General features: G+C 50.5%; 1 protein-coding gene and 1 long non-coding RNA gene across 11 annotated transcripts in view; both read left to right on the forward strand.

The window, feature by feature from the left end:
• Positions 1-15,076, forward strand: part of LOC135896749 (kinesin-like protein KIF12) — a 535,077-nt gene that overhangs the window by 469,727 nt on the left and 50,274 nt on the right. The window lies entirely within an intron of this gene.
• On the forward strand, positions 538-2,017 carry LOC135896766 (uncharacterized). Its single transcript, XR_010562808.2, has 2 exons — positions 538-700; positions 1,889-2,017. It is a non-coding gene; the product is annotated as an uncharacterized lncRNA (long non-coding RNA).

A 15,076-nucleotide genomic window follows, 5' to 3' on the forward strand; every position in this document is an offset into this window, starting at 1 on the left:
GCCCGAGCTCTCTACTTCCGGGTGGCTGTGGAACCGCCCGACTGCCGGAACATGGACGAGCGTGTGCAAAATTATACGGAGATTGTCGAAAATTATCGGCTACGCAGGAGACTGGTGCCACCACCGGATAAAAGTCTAAACAATAGAGAGGCAGTCGCATGGCGGCGCCTGCAAGCTGGGAACTTCGTAAACCCGGTCTGGGCATACCATGTTATGCATGACAGAGAAACCGATAAGTGCAAACACTGTGGGGCGAGAGGGACCCTCGATCACATAATCGCTAGCTCACCAGGGGCTAAAGCAAACATAAATTGTAGAGAGGCCTGGGAAGCCCTGCTGCGGAGCGAGGACCCTACTCCACAGCAACACGCCATCCGCCTGACGGAAGAAGCCGCGAAGAGTCAAGACCTCTTTGCTTGCTTCTAATCGCGGAGGTTCCGGCCCCCGTCCCCAAGGCCTGTGTGCCGGGGACGGGGAGTAGGGGCCTCCTTATCCGGTGGTACAATAAAGTTGCTATCATCATCATCATCACCGCCGAAGCGAGAGCGACCGGCCGCGCATCTGAGCGTTGGCCTGTTTGGTCACCCGTCTGACTGTTTTTCTATTTTGGGATTTAGCCTGGTTTGGTGGCCTCCCGGCGAATTATTGCTTTCATTCGGAACTTCGACAAGGCAGCACTGCACTATTGGACTACGGCAAGGTGAGAAACTTTGTTCGACAGTCTGCGACGCACTTCAAGCAATTAGGCTTACTGCCCGGCAACTAGGTTAGACTTGTAGGTTAGACTTGTGACGCAGTTAACGAAAAACAGCGTGGCCGTCGTGGAGCAGTTAATTTGAATTAAAGAATCGCACTGGGAGATGTTTGCGACGCTTCCTGTAAGCCCCAATATTGTTTTAACTAATTTCGGTAGTTTTTGGGCACGTTAGTCGCACAGGGTGCTGTGACGCAGTTTCGCGTGTACTGAATTTTACTGCGAGAAGTTTTGGCGCTTTCTCTGACTGACAACATTATTGAAACTAATTTCATTACTTTTTGGGCCACCTTTCGAGCACAGTGGGTGCGCCTGGCGCTGTGACTCGGTTAGCGAAAATCAGCTCGGCCGTGGTGCGCGGTTTCGCGCTTTAATGCACTGACAAGTTCATGACGCTGTTCTTTCTCTGACGCTAAACATTGTTGAAAATTATTTTCGACACTTTTATGTTATGAGGCCCGCTCGCCGCGCCTGTTGTGACGCAGCGAAAAGCAGCTCGGTCGTGGTGACAGTTAGTTTGGCGCGTACTGAATCTTACTCCGACAAATTTGTCGCAATTTTTATGTCCCCGCAACAATTTAAGCCTTCTTTCGGTACCCACGCTTGTCGAAAACGCGACGAGCAATCGTCAAGAGTGATAACACGGGAGTGCGTTGCTTGCGCCTTTCAGAACGCAGAAGTGATAAGCCAAGGAGCTCAAACGCCAGGAACTAGTAACTCGAAATTCTGTCTTCTGAACGGCGCCCACGCATTTTGTCTTGAGTCCGAGTAGAAGGAATTCTGCGAGCGTCCAGCATGCTCTGGTTGAGAGCCTCTGTTGTGGCCACCTCTGTGTATTCCTAGCGTACTATCGCGTCGGTTGTAGCCAAGTTCGCGAAACGCGCCGTTGCCCGCGCATTCGTGCCATTAAAGTGCAGGAAATAAGTATTGGGAAGAGGGGAATGTTTGGAATTAGAATGTGTTTGTGGTATGTACGGTATTGCTTGGGATGAGTCGGGTATTTTCTACGCCGTGTGTGTAAATACGAGCTGCTTTTGTTTGTAATGCCACCCACTCACCACTTTCGTACGCTTCGCCTCTACAGGCATTATTCTTAGATGTTAATACCAAAATAACGCTTGTAATTTTTTTCAGCTCACGTCGTCTGGTGGAGCTTCCTGCGGAAACTACTGCTGCTTACCTGGTGCCACAACGCTGGATGAATGCACAAAAAGCCCGCGACGACCATTTACAAAGAATAAAACAAACGTTAATTTTTCCACATTTCACAAGGTGTCTTGCGTCGTTATGAAATTGCACGTGGCACATATTCAATGGAGGCTTGTGAAGATCGCGATCAATTTTACTTTATAAAATAATTTGCACATAAATATTTAATAAATAAAAAATAAATATGTAAATAAATATTTGCTGCAAAAGCAAAAAAAAAAATAGAACGGAGCCGGCGTGACGCGCACCAGCTAGAATTCAAAACGCGCGCGCACAAAACCGAAACCGGAAGTGTGCTTCAGGTTTTAACATCGACGGCTTGGTGCGCTGCAGTCAATTCGGCCGCTGGGCTCTATGGGAGTGTCCCCTCTTATTGTATTCCTTTCTCTATGTCACTACCACGTGACAATATCAACATCTTTTTCACCTGCGCCAAAGCATCCATGTCAAGACACTAAAGCCAGCAATGGTAACTGCGTTCTTATTTATTTTTTATACTTCGAATTTTATTCGCGAGGACACATTGAGCCTCTCCAATTTCTTTTCTCGCTACCCGCGGGCTACCAGAGCCAGCCAGGGGTCATGTGTTTTTCGTGTGTTGCCCTGACAACTGCGCGGCGCACTGCGGTGCGTGTTCGTTTTTCTCTGGCCGAGCGGATTTTGGCCTCGGAGAGTTTTGGACGCTTTCTGGTTAGCAGACGAGAAAAAAAAGCTATGGTTGCTCGCCGTCACCGTTGTGGGGGCTCGACAGATTGTAACGCGTTCGCTCGAGGGCACCACCATCGTTTCGATTTTATCACAACGTCTACGGAAAGTCTTATCTCGCAAGTGTAGGATAACGAGCAGCAAGCATATGGTTCTCTGTGGACCAAGCGTCTCAGGTTTTCTTGGATATTCCTTAGGTAGCTACATTAGGTGCCCCAAGTAGGCATTCGAATGTTGCCAAGATGCTTTCCTTTGCGTTTCATTTCGGTGCCCCCCCCCCCCCTCCCAACACACACAAAAAGACATTGTAGCCGCGCAGCGAATTGTCGCATGCTCATAGTTCGATTTTGTTACTACTTTTGCGAAAAGTAATGGGCCATGGGACTCTTCACTTGCCGGATACTCTTATTGTTATTATTGCGATAGCAATTAGGTTGACGCTCAAGGCACGTTCCTGTCGTCGCCGTCATGTTCCATATGAAGTCCAAGGGCGATAACATCTACAGTGCGCGCCGCATGCTGTATGTACGAGTGAAAACGTAGCGGGGGGGGGGGGGAAGGGGGGGGGGGGTTGGAGTGGGGAGCCGACGATGGTGGGTCAGTCTTGTGTGCGCAACGGAGAAAAGCGGGACGGAAGCGCGCCGCCTTCCGTCGCGCGGGATGATTCGGGGGAGTGGAGGGGGGGGGGGGGGGGTGCGGGCCTTAGGATTCTGTGATCTGTGAATCTTTGATTGCGCAACATGTTTATTTGCCTTGTTTGACGCATTATACAGGGTGTTTTAGCTAACTTTAGCCAGAGTTTAAAAATATGCCGATGCACTCTAACAAGACGCCACAAAATGCATGTTTCTCAATTTTGTATGCATTGTGTAGCTCTTTTTCTATTTTGTTTAATTAAATAATTAGTCAAGATTAATTGGCTAACTTCTGAAGCAACGAAGCTAGGGAAAAAAATTACAATTAGAAAGTTTCAGAGCGCTTTGCAAAGCGTCCGAGTATACAGTTTCTGTCTTTCTATCTATTAAGTATTAGTGTTTTTCAGCTCACTGCGGATTCCCGCGAAATACAAAAACACAACGTGACATGCCCGCTTGCGTGTCGTGATTGCACTGCTCCGAAGCTTTCCGCGCACAAACAGCCATAGGTGCACTAGCAGCCACTTAAAAAGCGACAGAGCAGCGACGCAAGCGTTGGCTGTTCGATTTAAGCTAGCAACCGTTATCCCCTGTGCTGTGTAAAGCGACTGATGGACGTGGTTGTATTGGTAGGTGGTAATTCCAGACAGCGATAAACAGACTATCGTGCATCGGGCGCCAACGCGCGAGCAATTTCGTGATGTTTTTCTCCAACGAGGAAAAAGCAAACATGATCCTTGCCCTAGTAGCTGCAAGCAGGCAGAGACGGCAGGCTGCAAGACTATTTCGAAGCTGGCACCCGGGTACGCGACTGAGCCCGATGACAACATTCAACACCTACGAGTCGCTGAAGCAAACCGGCACCTTCACAAGAAAGGGGCAGAGAGCTTGAGTCATAAATAATAAGGTTCGCTCCAACGTTTGTTCTTTCATGGCGGCTAATCCATGCGATAGCATGCGCAGCAGGAGCGTGGCAACTTCTAATCATGAGGTTGACTGGGACAAGGCAAGCATATCAGCGAAAGAATCATACTGGCGTTCCCGTCAGCATCTTGAATCGTCTCTTATCCAAACTACGAAGCAAACGCTAATGATGGCAATCACCCAGCTCCGTATGTTAGGTGCCTCGGTCATGTACTAAAAGGGAATAAGCTCGCCGAGCCGAGCCACTTTTTTTTGAGAACGCGGCTTGCGTACGGAAGCCGAAATGTCTTGAAGTTTCACAACGACGCTGTATAGACATTTTCATCGGGTGAGGAGGATAGGGCGCGCGGAGAGCCTTTCCTCCTCTCTGGCTTGGGCGATCCGGCGCGGCGCTGTTTGAGAGTATTGCTGTCGCGTGCTGCGGAACGATTTCGAGATGTTTTAGATCGTACTTTGTGAAACTTACGCCATGTCCGTCCATATAAGGTCGTCAGGGAAGCCTTTCGGTGCATCGGTAACTACAGCAGGCGGAAATATCTCTTGGGGGCGCAAAAATATGACGCACATTATCAGTCGCGGTGTGTGTAGGTGTTGTAAACTATTCTGCTTATATCGGTTTTAATTCAACAAAAAAATACCGGTGTCTCTGTATTAGCAGCATGAAATGGTAAATCTGCTCACTATCTGATCGCTTGGCGTAGGGAGTAAAATAAAAAGCATAAGAGCGCATGCTCGCGCACGCGGCCGACCTAAAGCTGGAACCGCATGGCGCGTTTTTCGCGAGCGAAAAACGCGACGGGCGGCAAACGCCCGCGTTGCCGCCGACGCGCGAGCACCCGTACGATGATGATGACAAAATGTATTTATTAAGGGATGGCGCGAAGGCCTATAATGGGGAATAGGAAGGGGAGGGGGGAGGCGTACTCAGAGCCGTCCTAGGAGCTTCGCGTCCTTGGCGAAAGCCAAGAGTGAGTCCAGAATGGCCCTATCGGAATCCATCGAGCCAGTTGCCAGTCTAATCCACTCCTCGTAGGACGACACTCGCACCGCCCTCAGGTGGTGGTCCCGCTGTTGAGCGTGTCGCTGGCACTCCCAAAACAGATGGGCTGCGGATGGCCGTGTAGCCATGTCGCAGTCAGGGCACCTGTGTGGCGTCTGGAGCGCTTCTTGGTCCGCGGAGGCTGTGGGATGGCCGGATTCCTGCGATGGAAGGGAGTTGGGAGACGGAGATGGAGGGCGTCTTTCCCGGCGTGGCCGGTACTGTCGCCACCGCTGCAGCACATCCGGTGTGAGGACGAAGCCGGAACGGAGCCTATGCAGCAGCACCTGCCCCGACCTGGGAAGACCCGCTGGAAGGGGGTCTGGGTCTGAGGGCACACTCGCACGGAGTTCCCTCTTGCGTCGGTTGGCTGCCGCTCTCAGAGCTCTGTCTGGGTCATACGGGGCTCCATTTGTCGTGTTGCTTGTGCTGGTTGTGAGGGCTTCTGAAGGATCCCGGGAGACGACGCGGTTGGAAAGAAGGGCGCGCGCCGCCTCGTGGGCTCTCTCATTTCCCTCGATGCCCTGGTGACCAGGGATCCAATGAAGTGTTGCAGTGACCCCGTGGGCCTCCGCACGCCTGAAGGCCTGCTTGACGAGGAGTACTACCGATGATGATGTGTGGCGCGACTTGCAGGCGTGCAGCGCATACTGAGAGTCGGTGTATATATCGATGTGTTTTGCTTGCGTGGTGCTTGAAACTCTATCTAATGCCCAGACTATTGCGCGGAGTTCAAGGTCCGTTGGGTCGTCAGCATCAGCAGTTGTAAAGGTAGAATGTGTCTCACAAGAACCCACTACGTGGTAGGCGACTGCTCCTTCGCTGGTGCGTGGGTCGAAAGCTGCGTCAGTGTACACTTGTTCATGACTTGGCGGTGCGTCTGCCACTGTCTGCACATGACGCGCAGCAAATGCTGCTCGGCGGTGCACATGTTGGGCACCCATGTTTCGGGGCGTTGGTGTAGTGTCGACGACAGCAATGTCATCCCACGGTGAGATGTCGGATGGCAGTTGTGGCAAAGTTGATATATCCTTTCCCATGTAGGCCAGTAGAGTCCTGCCTTGTCTGGTGTGCTTCAGGCGTTCCTCGTGTCCTGCCTTCGATGCTTCGATGGTTGCACGGAGGGTAGGCAACTTCGCATAGCGATGTAGCTCCTCGACACGTGTGTGTTTTGGGAGCCCAGTGATAACACGGAGAGCTGATCTGTGGAGTACCTCTAGCTGTGTCCAATGCCGAGCAAGCAGGTCATAACAGCGCGCTCCATATATCGCTCGGGATGTCAGCAAAGCACTAACAAGCTTTCGGCATACGTCGGTACCAGCACCGCCCATGCGGAAACAGATTCGTTTTATGAGGTGCAGAGTGTTATGCCACGTCCGACGAAGGTCTGCGAGCCACGCATCCGCTGTGCCTTTGCGGTCAATAGGTATACCGAGAACGCGCACTGATTTTTCTGCTCGCTGCAGCGTTTTGCCTGCGAGAGTGAGCGTGAGGGCTGCTTCGTCCTGCGTTGAACCTCGGATCACCACATAGGTTGTCTTCTCTGGAGATGGCCGCATGCCAGTTTGTGGCAGGTAGTGGTCAATAACGTCAAGTGCCGCCTGTAGGGTCTCCTGCTGCTCATCAATTGGTCGTGATGCAGTCCATAACGTGATGTCATCTGCGTAAATTGTGAAGCCCAGTTCGGAAATAGCCTCCAGTCGCTCAGCCAGGCCTATCATAGTCAAATTAAAGAGGAGGGGTGATAGTATGGAGCCTTGTGGGACTCCCACTATGTTTGGGTAAACCTTCCCGGCGTCTCCGTCTACCCGTATGGAAAAAGTGCGATCTTGAAGGAAGGAACGCACAAAGTTGAGGGGGCGGCCCGTGATTCCGTGCCTCTCTGCTGCCTCGATGATTGCCTCATGCGTCACAGTGTCAAAAGCTTTACGGAGGTCCACCGCCACCAGGACGCTCGGGTGTCGCTTTGCGCGACCGACTGTCTTTCGACGCAGTGCACCCTCCCTCACAAGTAGGAGGCTGTCATGAGTGCCAAGGTTTGGTCTAAACCCTGTCTGTGCTGGATGAAAGCGACCCTCTGTTTCTAGAAAGTGAGATATGCGTGTCAAGGCCATTCGCTCCGCCAGCTTACACGTAGTAAGCGTGAGGGATACAGGGCGCATGTTCGACAGTACATCTGGCTGTTTGTTTGGTTTCGGTATGGGTGTAACTATCGAATGCTTCCATCCTGCGGGGATTTCACCGTTGATCCACACTTCGTTAATCTCCTCGAGAAGTTGCTTTTTTGCGTATTCTTCCAGATTCCTCAGAGCCGCCCACGTCACGCCGTCATAGCCTGGCGCGCTGCGCGTGTTGATGGAAGAAAGTGCCTGTTCGAGCTCGAAGAGAGAGAATGGGGCCTGGATGCCCTCATCGGTCACTGGCGGCGTTTTCCGGTAAATGTCAACGTTCGGGGGCGTCGATGGTTGGGGAAAAAACGTGTTCGCGGCATCATCTTGGAGTCGGCTGATTGACTGGCTAGTTTTGAGCAAGACGTTGGAAATAGCGCTGCGTGTTTTACGTTGACCTGTCATAGCCTTGAACGTGTGCCACACCTTGTGGAGGCCAGTTCTTTCGTTGAATGATGAGCAGTGCTGGCTCCAACGTTCCCGATACAGGCGCTTGGCGTATCTTCTAGCGATGGCAGTGCGACGTCGAAGTCGCACACGGTCGCGATGTCGTCGGCCATTGGCTTCGTACGTCAACTGTGCTCGCTTGCGCGCATCCCAAAGGTTTAGCATATGTATGTCCGGCGCCGGAGCATCAGCTCTCACCTCAGTCTCAGTAGTGGCCTTGCGCAGGGCGCGTGACGCCCGCTCCCGTACGGATGAAGTCTTGGGTTGCTCCGCAAATGCTCTTCTGTAGGCATCCCATCTGATCGTGCGCACAGTGCGCCCGGCCACACGCTTTCGTCCCACGTTCAAAGTAATCTACAGTGGATAGTGGTCGCTGCCCCAGGCGTCCGGATCGCATCGCCAGTCTTTCACGTAGGCTGGTGTGGATAACGTCAGGTCTGGGGTCGTGTTACGTTGTCCACTATGCAGGGCGGCGCGGGTGGGGTAGTCGGTGTCATTTGCGAGCACTAAGTCAGCTGACTCCGTGGCATCTGCGAGTGCCATTCCGCGGGGCGTGTGATAGTCATAGCCCCACTGCGGATGCTTGGCGTTGAAATCGCCGCCTATCAGGAAGTCGTCGTTTGGGTAACGTCTCCGCAAAGCGTGAATCCACGTGAATGAACCGCGTGTACGGGAGCTAACTTCAGGGCGCATGTATACCGATACCAGCACTGCATTTCGCTTTGCAATCTTGCAACGGACAGCCACCACCTCCTGTACGGCAGTCGAGTACTGAGAAGTGTCAATCTGCGTTTGCGGAATGTCTGTGCGGACAAAGACAGCCGCTTGTCCCCGTATTACAAATTCTTCGGCTGCACTGGCGATACCATTGTGCTGCGGGTTTCGGTGTCGTTTCCTGTTTCTATGCTCTATTGACGGTTGGTAATAACCATTGAACTGTCGTAGTGTCCGATCTGTGCCATTAGTTTCTTGAAGTAACAGCGCAAGGGGGCGTCCGACACAGTCAAACAAGAGGTTCAGTTCTGTCGCACAAGTGCCGAGCCCTCGGCAGTTCCACTGTAAAACGTGTGGAGTGGGATTGTCGAGGGCTGTACGCGGAGCCGGGTGGCTATTGACGCGAGGCGAAGAGCTGTTGGAGCAAGCCATATTGTCGTTGGAAGTGCTTCTCCTGCGCTTGGAGGAGAGGGTGCAAAAGTTGTTGTACCAGCAGAGCCAGGTCTGTCTGCTGTGTGGTAGTAGAGGTTGTTTCTTGCGTTTTAGTGAGCTCCTGCGGATTGCATGGCTGCTGCTGTCGCTTGGCACGAACACGTGCGAGCAGTGCTGCATGCCTTTTTTCGTTCTCTTCTAGTTGCCGCCGCAGTTCGACGTTCTGTCGTGCGAGTTCTGCAATCTCAGCTTCTACACTGTCTTTCGGTGTATCAACCAGCTGCGATGGTGAAGGCAGCATAGGTGTGGGATAGCGTAAAGAGTGTGCCGGTTTGTCTCCACTTGGTTGAGTTCGCTTGAGCGCTGCTGCGTAGGTGAGGTTGCAGCCGTTTCCTCCCGTTGTTGGTTGTGCACAGTTCTTTGAAACAATCTCGTTCACTGCTTCCTTTATGGTACGTGGCTGCGTTGAGATGTTTTCACTTTCAAGTAGCTGCTGCGTCAATTTGACGTCATGGCACTGGACAGTTCTAGTGCGGCTTCTCGATCGGTGTGCGCCGTGCCTTCTACGACGAGAGCGGGGCCTTGAGCGGAGTTTCTTAGCAATTTGTGCGTCGGACTTCAGTTTAGCTGGACACTTGGGGTCAGTCGCCGTGTGACCTTCTTCTTCACAGTTGCGGCATCTGGGCTTCGTCTGTTTGCATTCATTGCCAGTAGTACTACCTTCGTGTGTCTTGCCGCATGTAGGACATACCGCTTCGTGCGGGCAGACATCCTTTTTGTGACCAAAGCGATGGCAACGATTACACACGATGCTTTTAGGTTCGTAAATTGAAACTCGGGTGATGCGGCCGTAATACACGACTCTGTTAGGGGGGTGGCGTCCTTCAAAAGTCAGTAGACATGCCCCACGCTTTCCCATTGGGCGCGCGTCAAGGATACGTCGGTGCTCACAGGTCAAGGCTGCCCGGAGTTCAGCCTTTGTTTCATTGCAGTCAACGTTGTATATAACACCTCGGCACATGTCTCGGCCGGGTGCCTGATACACTTGTACTGGTATCTGTCCGTGGTTCACGTCTAGGTGTGAAAGCTTGAGAAGCCCGTCTGCTTGCCTCTTGTCATGAACGAGCAATCTTATGGTGTTAGATGCTGGTTGCAACGTGTACGTCAAAGGCTTGGTGTTGGCGGCAGCGGGTGGGGCCATCACGAAGTTGCGGTGGAGGTCCTTGCCTGGTACAGTCGTGAGCGCCACGTTTATCCGTGGTTTCACGACTAGCACAAAAGTTTCTGGCGGTGTTTCCTTCTCGGGCCGCGTTTGGTTGTGCTTACGGCGTTGCACTTTCCACACTCCTTCGTCACCGTAATCTTCAAACGCGTCCTGGGAGAGGGCTCCGGCGTCTCGAATTGTCTCTAGCTTCTCAGTTGAGTTTGCGTAAGAAAACAGTTCTTGAGACGCGTGCAATGCAGTCTCTGCTTGACGTGGCGTTGTCCCATCAGACTGTAGGCTTGAGGATGTCGGTGGTGCTTGTGTTTGCATGTCGTCTTCGTCACTGGAAGGGGCGGACGCGTCTTCGTAGGTCGATGACGTGAGAGAGTCGTGCCGCGTTCGTTTCGATACCGCACTGGCCGTCGTTGACAGACTTGCAGAGCGGTCTCTATCACGACGGTGGCGGCTGCGGCTGCGTTCGTTCGGTTCCCTATTGTTCTTTCGTTTTTGGCGTTCGCGTCTATGTTGTTGGTCAGCGGTAGCATGCCCACAGCGTTCTTCATGCATCCCAGCAGAGCGTTCTGTGGTAGACGCTTCCGGAACGCCTTCGGGACGTGGCGTAGCCGCTTCTTGGCCCCAGTCTTGGGTAAGCGGCATCAAAGCTGATTGTCCCTGGCGTTGTTCATGGTCGTCAGATGGAGGTAGCTTCGATGACCCGGGCTCGGTCATCAACGCAGTCGTGGCCATGCATTAGGCTTAGCAAGGCCGCCCGCTGGCGCGTAAAAGCGGCCGTAAAACGGCCAGAAAGCAACGCACCTTTCCGAGGCTTGTCTCGACGTGTGGCCGAAGTGACACCGATGAAGAGCATGTGCAACCACCCGTACGAAAAAAAGGAGCGGCGCTTACGCGCCGCGTTTTCCGCGTTGCCAGACAACATAACTCTCAACGACAGGTATTGTCTCTGTTACCGCATATATAATATGCCCTTAAACTTACAGAACACTACAATAAAAATAATCTGAGTGTAATTAGACAGCGACATTTCTTTCCGAAGTGTATTTATGAAGCTTAATTTCAAGCAGCAATATTGTGTGCGAAACTGCAACTATGTACTTTCCGCATGCTGAGAAGCCGCTGCTTGTTTACAACTTCACATATAAAAAGGAGGGTCGGCCGCTTACTACCGAGCAGAAGAGGCGATTGCTACTACTAAGGGGGATACTGATACTGAAGCAAGAAAAAATGCGGGTCAGGAGGTACATGTGGGTGCGGCCTGCCTGTTTGAGAAGAGAGCGAGCACCATACATTGGTAATATTATTAGCAAATTGTCTTGCCAGTATTAGCGATGAGACGCGACGCTTCTCCACTTTAGTTATTAGGGCCTCGTTGAAGGTTGCTGTGTTCATTTTAGGTGAACACGATGCGCGAACCAACACGATGCGCGAACGAAATCACGGTAGCACGTTTTCCTCGACGCGCGCGCCAGTTCTGCCGAGAAAAAAAAATTCCGCCAAGGAGGTTCCGTCGAGATGCCCAGAGAGTAGGGCCATCTGGTGGCAAAAAAAGAACCAAAATGCCACGTGACCAAATGCCACGTGACTTACCTGAACTCTGATTGGTGGACGCGCGCGCGCGACGCGTTTTTTCTACTCCGAGCAGCAACACGCGCCGGCGCGATTTCGTGATGGATCCTGCTGGGCACGCGTCAAAATGACGCGCGCGTCCCACCATCCGGGCGTCAATCGCGCCTGAAATCGCGCCATGCGGTTCCGCCTTAAGGCAACCACGAAGCATCTAAGCGGCAGGCACTATCAAATATTAACGCGATAGCGTTAAGGAGCTCGTGTCGCAGAAAAGCCGGTGTCGTCGGCGTCGGTGTCGGTGTCGGCGTCCGCGGCGTTGGCCGTGAGCGATAAATCACGGCAGGCACTTCATAAATAAAAAGCAACTTCCAAGATGGGCTGGGTGGCAATCGAACCAGGGTCTCCGGAGTGTGAGACGAAGACGCTACCACTCAGCCACGAGTTCGATGCTTCCAAGCGGTACAAACGCGCCTCTAGTGAATGCGGTGTTGCCTTCGAAACGAGCCGCGGAAAGTTATACTGCGTTGTATATCGGTAATTATGAACATGTAACTTACAGAAGTCGCAATTACACGAGTAGCGAAGTGCGTTTCCGCTGCATTTCTTCTGCGCTTTCCGCACACGCAGAGCCATCTTGCGGCAAACGCAGAAGACCCCCTTCTCTCTATGTACGGCGTTGCCCCGACAGATGGCGCGCCACGCGCGCATTGGAGCTGTACGAGGACCTTGGCGGATCGATGGGAACGCTTTCGCGTTCCACTCTTGAAGGCGAAGCTTAAGCGTCCTCCAATTTTTTGTGACGCACCGGCATCATTCTCGCGCATTTAAAGTCTAGTAGGCTTCAAACCATATGTCTACGCTAGCCTTCCTGCATGAGGCCGATGGCGCTGCTCAACACAGCAATCACTGCGGTTGGCGAACCAGCACGATACATTTGTAAGCTGTGCGCATCGGCATTGCCTTTTTGGCCTGTATACAGCCATAATATATGTATTTATTTATTTATTTATTTATTTATTTGCAATACTGCCAGTCTCAGTTGAGACCAAAGCAGGTGGGCACAATTTTACAGAGAGAAACAAACAGGTCATGTTACATGGTACATTAAAAGAAAAAAAAAAGAAGGAAAAACGCTTCCTTAACTACTGCAGAAATCACCATTAATACAATACTTTTGGTTGGTAGAACAATATGGCCATAACAATATAACAATGTAGTTAGTATAACAATATAACAATATTGTATTACTAGATTTTATATAAAAAATAGCGAATGAATGACACTTATAAGATCAGAGAACTTATACAGGTAACAGATAACCGCGCAGGAGCGGCGAGTTTGGGGTTTGAAATGCATAAATTCCACGCACAGAAATAAGTATTACAGATATGTGGGTTAAGATTAAGATATGTGGGTGTGTTAAGTGGCGTCTTCTCCGTTTGATGTCTCCAGTAGGTTGATGAACGATGAAAGTGACGGAGAGAAAACTATGTCTGGGTGGAGGAGATTCCATTCTCTGATCGCACGTGGGAAAAGTGAAAACTTGAACGTGTCATTGTGAATACTGTACTGGTTTAGTGTAAATGGGTGATTTTTTTCGCGACAGGCGTGATGTAGACAAAGTAACGTACTTAGTTCGGTCTATCTTATAACTGTCGTGCATTAGTTGGTAGATGAATTTTAAGCGGGCGTGTCTGGCCCTAACAGATAGTGTTTTAAGACCTGCATCAGCTAAGAGGTTTATAGGGGAGTCATAAGGACTGTATTTGTTAAAAATGAACCTCACAGCTTTTCTTTGCACCTTTTCTAGTTTTGATATGTTAGTTGATGTGTGTGGAAACCAGATGATGTTAGCATATTCTAAGACGGGGCGAACAAAAGTTGTGTAGGCTAGTAGTCTGGTGCGTTTCGGTGCAAGGCGTAAACATCGTCTAAGAAAAAAAAGCTTGCGTAATGCGACTGAGGTAATATTATCAATATGTAAGTTCCAAGAAAGGGTAGAGGAGAATGTCAAACCTAGGTATTTGTGGTTATTTACTTTATTCAGACAAGTGCCACCGAGGGCGTAAGAAAATTCTGAAGGCTTCTTTTTTTGTTGTAAAGGACATGCATACAGATTTAGTGGGGTTAATTGACATTTGCCACTCTTTACACCAATTGCACACCAAATCGAGTGCTCTGTTTAATAATAAGTGGTCTGCGTAACTGACAATTTCTTTATAAATAATACAATCGCCCGCGAAGAGCTTAATGTCACATTCAATGTTAGCAGCAATGTCGTTAATAAAGATCAAAAATAGCAATGGGCCCAGTACTGACCCTTGGGGAACACCGGAGGTGACAGCTACAGACCTGGAAGGGGTGTTATCTACAATAACATATTGTGTTCGATGTGATAAGAAGTTTTTTATCCATGCAGTAATCTGACCAACTCCGATTGCAGCCTCCAGTTTTGGAACTAGTTTTACATGGCTTACACAATCGAACGCTTTACTGAAGTCGAGGAGGATCATGTCTGTCTGGCTTCGGTTGTTTAGGCTGAGCGCAAGGTCATGGACCACTTCGGTTAGTTGTGTGACCGTTGAGAGGCCACTTCTAAAGCCGTGCTGTTGAGGTATTAATATATGTTCTTGCTCGAGAAATGTAGTGATGTGTTTGAAGATAACATGTTCCAATATTTTACAAGATGTGCTGATAAGTGAGATTGGCCTGTAGTTGGAAGGTTCGTTGCTGTCGCCGGATTTATGTATTGGGATCACCTTCGCCTTTTTCCAGTCATCTGGTAGTTGTTCGGACTCGAGTGATTTGCGGTATATAATGGCAAGGTATTGGCTACACCAATCTGCATACGTTTTTAAAAATTCGTTCGGGATATCATCTGGCCCGTTAGCTTTCTTGATGTCGATATTAAGCAACAGATTAAGAATACCGGCATTCGTAATGCTTAATGAATCGATGGTTTTAGGTGGGCAGGGTAGGGAGGGAAGTAAGCCATTGTCTGAAGTGAAAACCGAGAAGAAAAATTTGTTGAATGTGTTTGCTCGAGCTGTTTTCTCTTCTAGAGACCGTTCGGGTGACACACCTAAACACGGGCGAAAGTATTTCCAAAACCTGTGTGGATTGTTGGTAATGAAGTCGGCGAATGTTGTGCTGAAATAGTGATGTTTTGCATTTTTTAACTTTCCTTTGAAGTCAGCGAGAGCGGAGGTCAGATTGTCTTTCAGAGATTGATTCGGCCCTTTTCTTTTAATAGTATGTCTA

This window comes from Dermacentor albipictus, chromosome 2, assembly GCF_038994185.2.
Source record: "Dermacentor albipictus isolate Rhodes 1998 colony chromosome 2, USDA_Dalb.pri_finalv2, whole genome shotgun sequence".
NCBI lineage: Eukaryota > Metazoa > Arthropoda > Arachnida > Ixodida > Ixodidae > Dermacentor > Dermacentor albipictus.